The 14,283-nt window shown below is 39.3% G+C and overlaps 1 long non-coding RNA gene across 1 annotated transcript; it reads left to right on the top strand.

The window, feature by feature from the left end:
• Positions 1-3,797: 3,797 nt before the first annotated feature.
• On the top strand, positions 3,798-13,575 carry LOC311606426. Its single transcript, XR_014782350.1, has 3 exons — positions 3,798-3,869; positions 4,809-5,052; positions 13,484-13,575. It is a non-coding gene; the product is annotated as an uncharacterized lncRNA (long non-coding RNA).
• Positions 13,576-14,283: the final 708 nt, after the last annotated feature.

Below are 14,283 nucleotides of genomic sequence, written 5' to 3'. Positions count from 1 at the left end.
GCCTTTTATTCTCAGCTCCTACGTATACTGTTGTGTGCAGCAATGCAATGCTTCTTAAGCTTGTATTGCTATTTCCTTTGCTGTTCACAACCTTTTTTCTTTGAGATTTTCCTGTTGTTAATTTGGTTGCCTGGATGATTGTGCCATGAACCATTGCTAACACCAATGTCCTAAACCTTTCATCATTCCAAAAATTTAACATATCATAATCCAACTGTGAAGATCATATTCAATAGGTTTTTTGAGGCTTTTCTTCTAAGATCATTAAAAAACAAAAAACAAAAAAAAAACAAGAGTCTCCATCCTGGCCACTGCTATTCAACATAATATGGAAAACACTAGTTAAAGGAATTAGGTAAGAAAAATAAATAACCATTTAAGTCAGGCAGGGAGACATAAATGTGCTTGTAGATGACATGTTGGCATTAAAAGTGCTAAAAATGCTAAAAAGAAAAAACACTTAAGACATATAAACTAAAGTCACAAAATATAAAACCAACAGAAGCCAACAGCAGAGCTGGCAAGATGGCTCAGTGGGAGTGGGGGCAGTCTCTGACTCTTTTCTCTGCTTTTGGGACCATTTCCCTCATTGGATTGCCTTGATATGAGAGTTTGTGCCTAGTCTTATTGTATCTTGTTTTGCCCTGTTGAGTTGATATCCCTGGGAGGCCCGTACTTTTCTAAAGTGAAATGGAGGAGGAGTGGGTCTGGGGAAAGGGGAGGGGACTTGGAAGAGTGGATGGAGGGGAAACTGTGGTTGGGATGTAATGTATGAGAGAAGAATGAATAAATAAAAGAAGCATTACACATTGATTTTAAAAGAAAATGACAGTGAAAAGATTATCTACTAGGAGAAGATTGTATACTTTGGCTATGGCAAACCCACCATTGGAAAGGAAAATCGTTATAGGCTTCTTGAAACCTCATTAAAATATCTGTAGACCAGGTACTCTGAACCTAGGTACTACTATTCCTTCACATTCTATGTCTCAGGCAATTCCTGTCTTATTTCTTTGCCTCTTTAGATTCTAGCTATGCTTCATAGGAGATTTAATGCTTTGATGATTTAAAATGTATTCTAGGATCTGGAGAGACAGATCCATGGTGAAAAATACTTGCTGCTCTCAGGAGACGTCTGTTCAGTTCCCAGCACCCATTTCAGAATGCTCTCCCATCTATCACTCCAGATCTGGGGAGTCTAGTGCCTTCTTCTGGCCTCTGCAGGCACTGCACACGTGTGCACATGTCCAAATGCACACATAAAACAACAATAATATAATAAATCTTTTTTTTAATTTAAAAAATTTAAATTTAATTAATTTATTCAGATTACAACTCAGTTGTTATCCCATCACTTGTATCCTCCCATTCCTCCTTCCTTCCCACTTTCATCCTATTCCCTCTCCTAAGTCTAAGACCAAGGGGGACCTCCTCCCCCACTATGTGGTCATCTTTACATGTATTCTATCCATGTCATTTATCATAATCAAGTTTTCTCATCTTCAAGATAGTTTTATGATTTTCAGAGCCTTAAATTGGATATTGCATTCTTTGCAAGACCAAGTCATCTACCTCCCTAAATATTAAGTGTCTTCTACTCATTCATACAAGGGGGGGGGGGGTTAGGATCATTTCTTGATAGAGTAGATTCTTGGTTTAAAACATACCTCATAAAAATTGCCATCTTCCAACTTTTTAAGAATAAATAACAGACCCTTATGTGAAATGCATAGGAAAAAAAGAGAGGAAGAGCTGTTTAGAAAATTAGGGTATATGGCTTTAATCCCCACTGGTTATGAAGATGTCTCTGAACTGAGCCACAAATCCATTGATACACTAGAGAAACACCTTCAGTTGCTCATACATGATATTTGGGAGGAGGCCCACCACAAGCTCAACAGACTATCAGGATCTCAGCCTATAATGGAGTTCCTAGAAGTAAATTTATGGTGGGACTGATGTCAAAAGTACAGCTCTATCAATGTTACCTTTATGTCAGCAAACCGATTAAATGCTTCTAATATACAGCACAGTGACATTCTGTATGGTTTAGATCGTATTTGTGATAGTATATTTGAGACAGCTGTAAACCTTGGAAGAATATGCCTGTCTAAGAGAATAGGTTTTTTTTTTCCAGGTCCTAAACACATTACAGTTGCCAGTGTAAATCGCTTGTCAGTCTATGGCAAATGTAACAGTGTTTTAATCTGGAAAAAAATGGGGGGGGGGATAAAATACAGATAATCTTTTTTGGCCATTTCCTTGGCACCATCACACATTGGAGACTGACAGGTCCTTCACTTGAGTGACAGGTGTCCTTTGAAATGCCTGTGAATCAGGGTCTGTACAGACTGTTGAAATGCATATTTCCCTCCTTATCGTAAAGGAATGGATGGGCAAGATAGGTGCTGTTAACATTGCAAATAGCTCCAGAATTATTCATTGTCAGCTCCAGGCAAAGAATAGAGGGAAAGTTTTATTATTCACCACGCACAATAGCAGGATGCTTAATGATTCTCAGTTACCTTGGCAGAATTGTCTGTCGACTTCAGGCACTAGCGGTGGGTGACACAGGTCTGGCCAAGTGTTAGAGCAAGATCATACATTCTAGTCCCATTTTAATTTCTAATACATTAATCTTTCCCTCCCAGATGCACAATGAATATTCCATGGACTCTTGTTTGTCAGAAGCCGTCTGCCTTTCATCTATTCAGGTGGTTTCATTGACTGTGAAAGCGAGCTTCAAAGGCCTGATCAGTCAATGACAACTGTCTCACAATAGCATTGAGTAATGCTTCCCCCTTTTTTCTTTTCAGGCATCTGATAGACAACTTTGACACCTGATCTCCGGGGACCCCGCGGAGTCACTCAGAGTTCTTAAGAGACTTCCTTTACTTTATCGCGCCAGAAAGAATTGTCACAGGTGAATGTATCGCACTTTCTCAGGAGCTGAACCTGACCCTTGAATCCATCTCATTTGCACTGCAGGTTTCAGGATGAATTAAACTGGATTAAGTTGGCTTAATGCTGTTTTACAAGCAAGCGGAGAGCACCGCGCCATTCATTTCTAATTTTAATCCTTTGTCTTAGCCTGTTAATTACTATTGTTTTAAGTTCATTATCCTGGCATGCACATTGTTGCTAGTTGGATGCTAATGCTTGTAAGCAGTGTCCTCACTTTCACAGGTAGTGACCCTTCAGTTGTCAAAGGAGTCCGTGTCACTGCTGAACATCCGACTCTGTAATCTACAATTCCCTTTAAATTTTCGTTCTTCTCTTGTCTCTAATTAATTAAGCGGCAGCCCCACTGAAGCATCTTTTGCACAGACTCCAGTTCAAAGTATTAAAAAGGAGAGGAAGGAACCAGAAACCAGCTATGTGGACTTCGGAGTTGCTGGTCTTCGGGTGAGAGCAATTCTGTCATTGCACTGATTTTTGCCTCCTGTGTTTTCAAAATAGGGCCATAAATATCAATCTCAGATCTATTTCCTACCTTAACCATAATATTTTTCACCCTTTCTGTTAAGTGCAACTGGGATGGTGCAATCCCACAATTGAAAGTAAAGCAATACGACGCTGCTGAGCAGTGACATGGAGATTCGCTTGCCACAGATTCAAGAATCTTGCTTCTTTCACAGATTCAAGTTTCTCATATAATTTCCCATTTCAGCAAGAGAATGACTTGCGCAGCGTCTTCATGGGTAATTCAGCCAGGCCCTGAACACTTTTCTGCGAAGGGAACGTCACGAGTCCCCAAGTTCTGAGCATCACAAAGCTTATCTCTACTTACAGTTGTACTCTGTCTGGTGCTGCATCACCTCCATCTGCGGTTCTAGCTCTGTGTTCTGAAGCAACACGCACTGGGCAGGGTACCTCCTTTATTCTATAGCTAGACTTATGGCTTCACCGTGATTATTTGAAACATACTCCTTCCTTCGCCATCCCATTGTTGAGACTCTTTTATAATCACCATCAGTTTACTCAATGTACAGTTTCTTGACAGAAACAAATGGGGGGGGCGGGGCGGTGAACCTTTGGGAATGAAACATGGAGATACGAAATGCTTATCTCCATGAAGAATAATAATAGTAATAAGCACAATCAATACTAAATCCTCAACCATCAGTTGTGCTGATCTGTGTGGCTCATCGGTAGAACTGCTTTCTTTCCTAGTCCTACTAAAAGAAGTATCTTGATCCTCATGGCCCCTTGATTCTCTACTTTCTCCCCTGTCAAAACCCTGTGCTGCCAATACCTCTAATTTTGTCTATGGAAACAATTTCTCTTAGATCAGTTTCATAAGAAATCAACCATATTGTTTTCCACTTACGAGTACCCTCTACCCTAGTCATAAATCCCCTGTTTTCCCACTTTTCGCTTCGCTTTCATATATCACTGTATATATTTTGGTCTCCCTTGCTTTTAATCCTTGTTTCTCTTTGCTTAACTAGCACAATGCTGTCAAGCATCATAGGCTGCTCTGTCCTTGTCTTACCTGGTGGCTTCTGTCCCCCTTTTTGATTTTTATATTCTGGAACTCCTGATTCTTGGTCTTTGACTCTTCCTTTCAATCCATCGTCTCATCTGACCTTCTGGGTTCAAGCGACACAGATCTGTCAAATTTTCCTCAATTGTCTTTATAATACAGTATTCACCTGGCCTATTTTACCTCACAGAGCCACTCTCTGACTTAAGATCTCTACCCATTTTTACAACATGGATTTAGCATCTTATATGTTCAAAATAAATTCTCACTTTGTTCCTGATGACAATTGCTTAGACAACTAAGCCAACCTCTTCCATTCTAGGTCTATAGCTAAAGAAATAAAGAGGACATATCAGAAGTTTCCTGAAAAGCAATAAATACTTGACAAGGCAATAAGAAATTTTCATTCCTAAACTCAAATGGAAAATTGAAGTTGAGAAAGGCAAATGAATACAGTAGCTGTTGTACCATGAGAAAAGACACCAACCTACAGAGAGGGAGAAGAACCTTGGCCATCAAAAGAAAACTACAAATGATCAAAAGACAATTGAGAAAGTGTTTGTTAGGTAAGCTGCACTGAAATTTCACCTCAATAAGAGCAGGAAGGATCACACTAATTGAAAATTGTCAGCATCTACTCTGAGGCCCGTCCTGAGCCCTGCTTCAAGTCTACACACAGCTGTGGACACACAGACTGCTTTCCCTTGCTGTTTTAATGTGATGAGGTACTTGGTTAAGAGTGTTAGGAAAATGGGTAAGGCAAGCTTGATTATTTACTGGTGAGAGCATGGTAATACCACTTACCTTTCTGATTTTAAAACCCAGTCTCCAACTATGTTAAAGATTTATTCATTCATATTTTATGTGCTTGAGGTTTTTGTTTTTGTTTTTCATGATTGTATGCAAGTGCACTGCATTTGAACCTCAGTCTCCCAGAAGCTAGAATGGGGCACCAGATCCTCTGGAACTGGAGTTAAGGACAATTGAAAGCCACCGTGTTGGTGCTGGGAACCGAACCTGGGTTCTCTGTAACAGCCTTCTCTCCAGCCCACCTCCAACTCTTTGTACTTTAATGAACATTTTCATAAGGTTTTCTCATAAACATCAAGTGAGGTTGTGGAAGTTCCCCAGCCAAATGCTGAAGCTCTGCACAGATGTCTTTTTAAGATTTGACCTTGTTTCTCTATGGGTGTGGATGTGCCCACACCAGTGCTTCTGTTTTGTCATAATGTGCCGAATTTACAGGGTCTGAGGTTTCCTTGGCAGGCAGCCATGTATTCTTACCTTCTCATGCTTGGGGCTACCACAGTCGGCACTCCGTCTCCTTGCCTGTTCTTTGTAACCACTTCTTCCATCTGATTAGTGATTTAAAACCTTCCTGCCATATTTGTTGATCTCCACCTGTTTGTTGCTTTTCCTGTGTTTAGAGGTTGAAAATGCTATGTTGGTGCAAACATAATAAAGCTTAAAAAGACACATATCCATTGGAACTACTCAGATGGCAGAGCACAGGCTGGGAGTCACATGGCTTACTGGTGTGCCCATGTTGAAAGAGGAGAGGGGACACATTTTACTGAGTTCATCTCTGTACTAAGGGACTCCACATAAAAAGTTGAACCTACATGCTTAATGCAACTGGCATCGTTTTCTATCTTAAATTCTACCTGACCGCAACCTCCCCTCTTAATTAGTTAATAATGGTTTCAGTACAAATGTCTTTTCATTTGTTGCCTGCAACCTTAGTGTATCACAGCTTCCTATCAAGTCTCAGAATTAGCTTGACTACTGTTAAGAGTGGCTTGGGGGAAAATGTAAAAGCAATGTATATCAAAGAATTGGAAGGGAAAACTACTTGCGTCTCTTAGGTGTGTGATGGATGAACATGGCCACTGGGAACCTGCAAAGTTGGGTATCCACGCTCTGAACCAAAACAGCAGAGATTACATCTTAGTCTCTTCAGTTTACTTTTAAAAGGGTCGGAAATGGTTCATCAGGGCTCAGGACATGCTTATAGGATGAAAGAAATGCAGCCTTGACATGAAAGTAATGGACCACAAGCAGACAGGCTGGCTCTACTAGACAGATGCAGGCTTTTCAAAGCACAGCCATTTTGTTTGATGTTGGCAAACCTCATCTAAAATCTCTAAAAATCTAAAATAATTGTTCTATTCAAACAAACTCCTGACTATATCGCACAGCCTTTCTTCCTCCACTTCTTAAACTGCCTCAGAACTAAAATATGGCCTCAGTCTTGGCTTCCTTAAGAAGGTGTTATTTGCACCATATATAAATAACCAGTGCCTCTCTTGGTCTTCTTACTGTTACAGCATTTGCTTTCTATTCAGGCTGCTTCTTATCAAAGTTATTTGTCTATCTTACTCTTGGAGTCCCACAAACGACAACACCTAGGAAGTACCGCACTGTTTTTAGAAGACAGCTTTACAAGCCCAGTTCACATATCTCTGGTGTAGTTTAGTTGTTTCTACTTCCTTTTGGCCAACTGTGTCTACGGCAATCAATTCTAGACCTTCACCCTCAAAGAAAACACCTTAAACTGAAGCATCTAGGCTCCGCCCCTAATTATATCCATTAGATCAGGACTAGTAGAGGAGGTATGAAAATGAAGGAAAGGAGGCACCCAGACCATTGCAGACTTCCTTCCTGGAAACAGTGAGGGCAGCAGTCTCTGCACAGGAGGAGAGGATGCACACCTAGGCACAGTGGGAGGCAGGAAAGGGACTTCTGTTGAGTTGGAAAGTCCCTCCTACAGATCTGTTCCCTGTAGTCTCAGGACAGTGAATGCTGGTGAAGGTCTTATTAGTGTGTTGATGTTCTCATCTTGACTGCCAGCAGATGCCTTTATCAACAGCTGACTCTCGGGAGGCTTTCAACTTACCTATAGTTCTTTATTTTAGGGCATTAGCCCTTCAGTACTCCCTTTCATCTCGACTTTGTCCTGATTTTCTCTTCACTCACCACTAGCCATCATTTTGTCAGAACTCATGAAATCACCCTCTTCTTAATTTCAAATAAACGTTTTAGTGGATTGGAGAAAGAAATTCTTTCCTCTGTGGAAATTCTGTGCAAAGTCTATCTGGTCCTTTCTCTCATTTCTCCTCACACTTAAAGTTATTTTTCCCCAGACAATTCAGAACTCTGTGACCCGAGTTTTATATATATATGGTTCAATAAACCAACTTAAATTTTCAAATACTTATCATTTTGATCTTCTAACTTCTTGAAATGTCCTATTGTCTCTTCAGGGCACTGTAGACTGAGTTTTATTCCTTAGTCAAATGAAACTTTTCTCTCCAAATCCACCAATGACAAAGAATACCGGCTCTATGATGTCAACCTCAACCTACACACTTAATGTAACTGGCATCATTTTCTGTCTTAAATTCTACCTGACTGCAACCTCCCCTCTGCTTCTCTTCCCATATATATTTCCTCCCCCCTCTGCCCTCCTGTATTTCTACTGTTCAGCTTCACCCTTGGCTCTTCTTTCTTCCATTCTACCTACCCTTAGGTGCTTTAGTCATGCATGTTTTTTAATGGCATTCCTGTTTACATGCTAAGGATGGTCATATCTCCGCTCTTGTTTTTCTTTTTTTCCCCAAGATATATATTATTTTATTAATTTGTTCTTGTTACATCTCAATGGTTATCCCATCCCTTGTATCCTCCCATTCTTCCCTCCCTCCCATTTTTTCCTTATTCCCCTCCCCTATGACAGTTCCTGAGGGGGATTTCCTCCCCCTGTATATGCTCATAGGGTATCAAGTCTCTTCTTGGTAACCTGCTGTCCTTCCTCTGAGTGATAACACAACTATACTAATGCTGACTGAACATTTAAATATCTGTACTTCTTTGAAGCTTGTTAGCCCAACCCCACTTATTCCCAAGCTACAGTATTTACTAGAACCAGTCTAAACTCAACTTACATAACATTGATTTCTTCTCACACATGTTCTCACTATCTCCAACCCTGACTCCTGCCTTCTGTACCCGAATTTTGAGATGACTACTAACCACCTACTCATGTCTCAGGCCAGAAAGAGAGTCACCCTAAAAACAGCTTTGCCCCCCTACGTCATGTAGACATGTCCTTTTGTTTTCTTCTACATCTCCATCTCTAAAGTGTCATTAGTAATTTAAGGTTCCCTTTTATGTGATTTGCACTTGTAGCATCCCAAGTATCTCATTTTAAACAATTGGTCCTTCACTGGTGGTGCTGTTTTGGAACCTTAGGAAGATGAGGCACAGTTGACAGAAGTTGATGACTAGCAGTAGGCATGGAAATGGTATATTCCTGATTGTGGTCTATTCCCTCTGCTTCCAGTTCTATTGTGATGTGAACAGTCACCTGTTTACCACGAGCTTTATCCTACTTTCTCTGACATGGTAGACTGAGTCCTTAGCACCATGACTGAAAATAAATCTTTCTTCATTAAACTCTTTACGTTTCTTCTTTTGTTTGCTTTGGTTTTCAAAGCAAAGTTTCATGTGTTCCAGGTTGGCCTCCACCTTCAAAGTGCTGAGATGACAGGCATATACCACTATGCCTAGCAATATGTGGTCTTGGTGCTCAAACAGGATGTTTTGTGCAGTCAGCAAGGGTGCAATACCAATAGAGCTACTTGCCTTGTTCCTTAAGTTCTTTGTACTTTCTTTTAAACCTAAATTACTGCCATAGTTTTTAATTGTGCCACCATTGTTGGTCTACATCTCAGTCTTCTGCCATTACTTCTGCAATTAAATTGTTCTACAACTAGGTAGATCAATAAAGACAACACGGATAGACTTTAAATATCTTTACTTCTTTTGCACTTTGGGTCTTGCTGGTTCACCCCACTGATACTCAAGTTATATCAGCTCTATGTAGAACTTTTCTTTATCTGTGTTGGGCTGTGTCTCCACCTTGAAGCTTCCCCCTTCTTTGCCAGGAAAGCTCCTGTACATCTTCCACGTTTCTTCTGTTATGTCTCTCGAGAGGCTTGTGTTGGCTGCTACGGCTCTGTATAGCTCTCCTTAGACTCCTTTTTATCATTGTAAGTATCTCGTTTATGTGTGGACTGTGACTTTCTTGGGAATGTGAACTAAATGTTGCTTGTCAGTCATAGAATTTCAAAATGATGCAGAATGCTCAATTAATATTTGTGGACTATACAGGTGGATAAAGTTATAAACATCAGGTGAGCACTGTGCTGCTCATTCTTTTAAATGTCAGCTTTGGAATCGTGTAATTCTTAAGGGAACTTTGTTCCTAACACTGGAGAATCAATATTAATAGTTTTGCCTTGCACACCCCATGTCTCTGCTTCCTACAACTCATTTATTTCATGTTGAGATGCAGTCTTTTTCTAATAATTCCACTGAGGAAGTGTACAGAAAAACAATAAGTTAGTTCCCCAGAGAACAACAAAATCCTTTTAGAAATCAACATAAATTGGGGCTGAAAAAAATTAGGACCTTCAAACTTGAAAAGGAAGCTGTTTAGCTGAGCAATTTGTTCTAGAGTAGGTCAACATACTAGCTCCCTCATCAAAAATGCTCTAAGAAAGAGCAGCTCACCAATTAATATAAGGTCTGCTTACATCTTCTAAGGATCGGTCTAAGAATATCTTGGATCAAAATTCTTTTTTCTTCATTCCAGTTCACAGAGCCTGCTAATGAAAATGTTAGCAAGCACATTCAAATGTACAAATCATCTACAGTATGGTCTTTAATCATATTATCATAGCCAAGCTGTAGTGAAAATACAGAATTATAGTGGGATTTTAGCCCCCTGGGTGAGGGGAAGTCATGAAGCAAGGCCAACTACTAGCATCCTTCTTGTCCACAGAATAATGTGGGCATACATCTGCTTACATACATTAATGACTCCATCTCAACTTTTTTATTTTTACTTGAATGTCTATGATTTACCCATCATGTACTGAAATCCCTCTCCTTCCCCCAGTAAAATAAAACAAACAGACAAACAAGAAATCTTGTCATAGAAGCTGTAGTGTATCACGCAGTATAGCCTTTTGTCCCCATATGTTTACTTTCTAATGTTCCTTGCTATGAGTCATGATTCTGGTGGAGGCCTACGCTATTGTTACCTGATCCTCACTAGGACTGCTGTCGGATATCCCATTGTTGCTGTGTGTCAAGGAGATTCTTATTTATTTATTTATTTATTTATTTATTTATTTATTTATCTTTGCTTTTTCGAGACAGGGTTTCTCTGTGTAGCCTTGGATATCCTGGATTTGCTTTGTAGAACAGGCTGGCCTTGAACTCACAGTGGTCTGCCTGCCTCCAGAGTGCTGGGATTAAAAGCATGCACCATGCCTGGCTGACAAGGAGATTCTTAATCTTTCAATCTGCAGGTTCAGCCCCTTCATGTGTTCCAGCAGGTCATACATGGAATAGATGTTGGGGTGAGCTTCACTCAGAGCCCTGGAGCAGGACCCACTCCCTTGTCCTCAGGGCAGGGCCTGTTCAGCTGCTCCTGTGTCCTCAGAGCATCCATCTCAACTTTGTGGGCAGCAAACTAGGACATAAATCTAGGGAGGGCATGCTAGGGAGGTCACAGATATTTCATAATTTGTCAAGATACATATCACAGCATTTTTTTGTAAAAAAAAAAAAAAGGTGGCAAACACAGCTCTAGCTAATAAACTAATGACTGCTGTCCCTAGTGACTGAGCTTCAAAGGAGATCTTAACTAAGTGAGCCAATTATTACATCGCCATGTATTTTTTATTCCTTCCTGATAAATCATGCATTTGGTGTTATATAGAAGCTTTATCCTTATTAAAAACATTACAAGTATGTATGAGCTTATGAAAGGAAACTTCACTCAGATTTTTAAAAAGCAAATGAAAACCTTCAAATCTAACTGATGCCATATGGTATACTCAGAAACACTTGTGAAAGGAGAGTTAAACCTTGAATATATTAATGATTTTACTGAAAGAAAAAAAAGGCCTCTTTTCCATCTTTGCATCTGAAAAGATTTTTGAATCAATGATTAGGGAACACATTTCTGTAGAATAAATTGAATTCAATAACATATATCTAATATTTCACTTATAAATAGGACATGGTTTTGAATAACACAAAAGCTTAATGTTCTGTCTTAAAACTGCTCTAGAGGCTTAAAAATATCGACAGCTTATTTTCTACTTAGATTTCCTCAATATGTCTCACAACTTCTTTCACCTCACCTTTATGCAAAGACAAGAGCCCAGCTAACCACGTGTGCTACTTACATGACTCTAGAAGCACAATTTTCCATTTTCCTGGCGTTCATTGGCTTTTGTTTCCTCAAAAAAAGTCTCTTCTAAATAATTTATACTAATACGTAAATCATCTACTAAGATCTTGGTTGTTTGTTTTCTTGATTTTCTTTCTCTTAAATTGCAAATGTGAACCATTCAGAAAAGCAAATGGAAAGCAAGAATATGTTACACTGATGGACAACTTCCCCTAGTTAGATGGTTGGCTCTGAGCGGCATTACTGTTCATTGAATCCAGAAGTGCTTTCATTTTGTGTATTGAAGCTGGCTGTTCCATGGATACCATATCTATTGGTACATATGCCTTCTTTTTAAAGTAGCATAAGCGCAGCTCACTTACAGCGATGGCATCATGTTGTGCTATTAAAGCTAAGGATGCTGCTTGTTGCAGGATTGTCTTCCATAACCTGTTGTGAGCTATGAGGATTTGCTGTGCTACTACGGCCTTTACCATGGCATAGAATGAGATATGCCTTCTTTGGCACACATCCAGAACTTTCCAGGTGATAAACCAGGATAGCATTGACTTACGTATTTAATTTGGATGTAGACAAAATTATTGCTTATCAGCCAGAAGTATCAACATACTTAGTTTAGCTAACACTTAATAATATGAATGAGTTCCATAATGGCTCTTTATAGTTTTAACATATTAATAGCTTAATGCACTTAACAACAGAATAAAGATCAGTATATGGTAAAATACGAAGTATCAAAGAAACTAATATAGTAATTTGTAAAAGTGCAAAACATTTCTTCACAATAATATTAGACATTTTGAAAGAACAATTGACATTAACGTTACATATCTAAACTGAGAATGTTATTTAGGTATTGCCATCTTGGTATAAACCAAAACTGGATATGGTTATTTTAAAATATTAATGTTTAGCCTCCTAGCGATTTGCAGAGTTTTCTCTCTGGACCACGGAAATACCTATAGGTAGATCTGTCCCCTGGTGAAGATCTGAAATCCTATTATTTGGAAGTATGACTCGACTGTAAGCTTATATTGCAAAAAGAGAATATTCAAACAAATACATAGCTATGAGGAGAAGATGACAGTAAAAGGAATATTTAGAGCAGTAAAACATTACCAATAGCTGAAAGCTCTAGATACATAGATGAAAAGCAAGTTAAGAGTTCCATATGAGCAGAGATCCTGAGGTATGAGAAGACTAAGGCTGCAGAGCTTGCCTCTCACCAAAGATTCTCATAGCATCATCCAACCTCCCTGAATTATCAATCAGCAGGGAACATCCCCAAAGAATAAGCGTTTTCAGGTAAAAAAAAAAAAAAAAAAAAAAGGAAAGGATGAGAACTCCTAGGAAAAGTGACTGGTAGGTCTTTAATGAGGTTAAACAGAGAAATGAGAAAACAAGCAAGCAGGGTCCATTAAGCATGGTGTAGTATGATTTTTAAAAAGCTATTTGACAGTTTGGAATAATGATATCTTGATTACAGTGAAGGTAGAGTTCACCATTGTTAAACAGATTCCACAAGAAGGTGAAGTACCCACTCTGCCTATAAAGAAAGTCAAGGCTCTTTATCAAGCTGCCCATGATGACTAATGTGTGTGGAAATGATGCGACTGTTCTGATTTGAGCATACATTCAGATTTCTGCCGACTATTTACTCATAAGTATATTTAGTGGTAAATTCAAAGTTAGCTAAAGTATATCAATATCTAATTTCTTGCATGTTAAAGGATCAGTGTTCCTGCAGAATTTTCAACCCTACATGTAAAGTATGCACTGTGCCTCCTCCTCTTAAGGCTCAAAGATGTTTGGGAAAGAGAAGGTGGGAAGCTTCCAAGAGCAGGAGGCAGTGGGTGACTACAAGGAAATGATGTCATGGAAGTTGAATGTCCTAGCTCACAGTGAGTGTTATAGCATGCACATGCCTTGTGTTAAGCCCAGCACAGACCAAGTCCCAGCATTGAAAGGAGACATTGGGCTTTAAGTCCCACCCTTAGCTGAGGAGCAAATTGGCTTGTTAGCTACTGAAAGAGAACAGGTTTTCTCTAAGAATATAGCTCCTGCTAAATCAACCACACTCCAGTGAAGACCACACACTCAAGACTCTTTGCTCAGCCAAAATTTGTCTTATTTTGGGGGAAATGGAGGCACAACATTGAGTGGATGAGTACAGAAGGAGTGTGGGTCTGAGATTAGTTGCGGGAGGGAGGCTGAGTCAAAACATGTAATAAGAAATTCTCATAGAACTAATAAAAGTATAAAAAACAATAAGTCTTCATCCTTTAGCCTCAAGACACTGCTTTTGTTGTGTTGTCAGATGTGGAGTGTACTAGATAGTTTGGGAAGTGATCAAAATCTCTCATTTTCAGTCATGTTTCAGAAAACACCATTTTGTTAGCATTAAATATATTTTCTACTTTTAAAAATGTCTTATATTTTGAAGGTGAATACTCTTGCATACTGCTGTTTTCACTTGCTAAAACATCTCAAATGATTCCATGATGTCAGGTGCTTCTTTATACTCATGGAA

The sequence above is a fragment of the Acomys minous genome, assembly GCF_964271855.1.
Source record: "Acomys minous genome assembly, chromosome: 10".
NCBI lineage: Eukaryota > Metazoa > Chordata > Mammalia > Rodentia > Muridae > Acomys > Acomys minous.
Note: the sequence above shows the minus strand (reverse complement) of the source record. Positions and strands in the feature narration are given on the sequence as shown.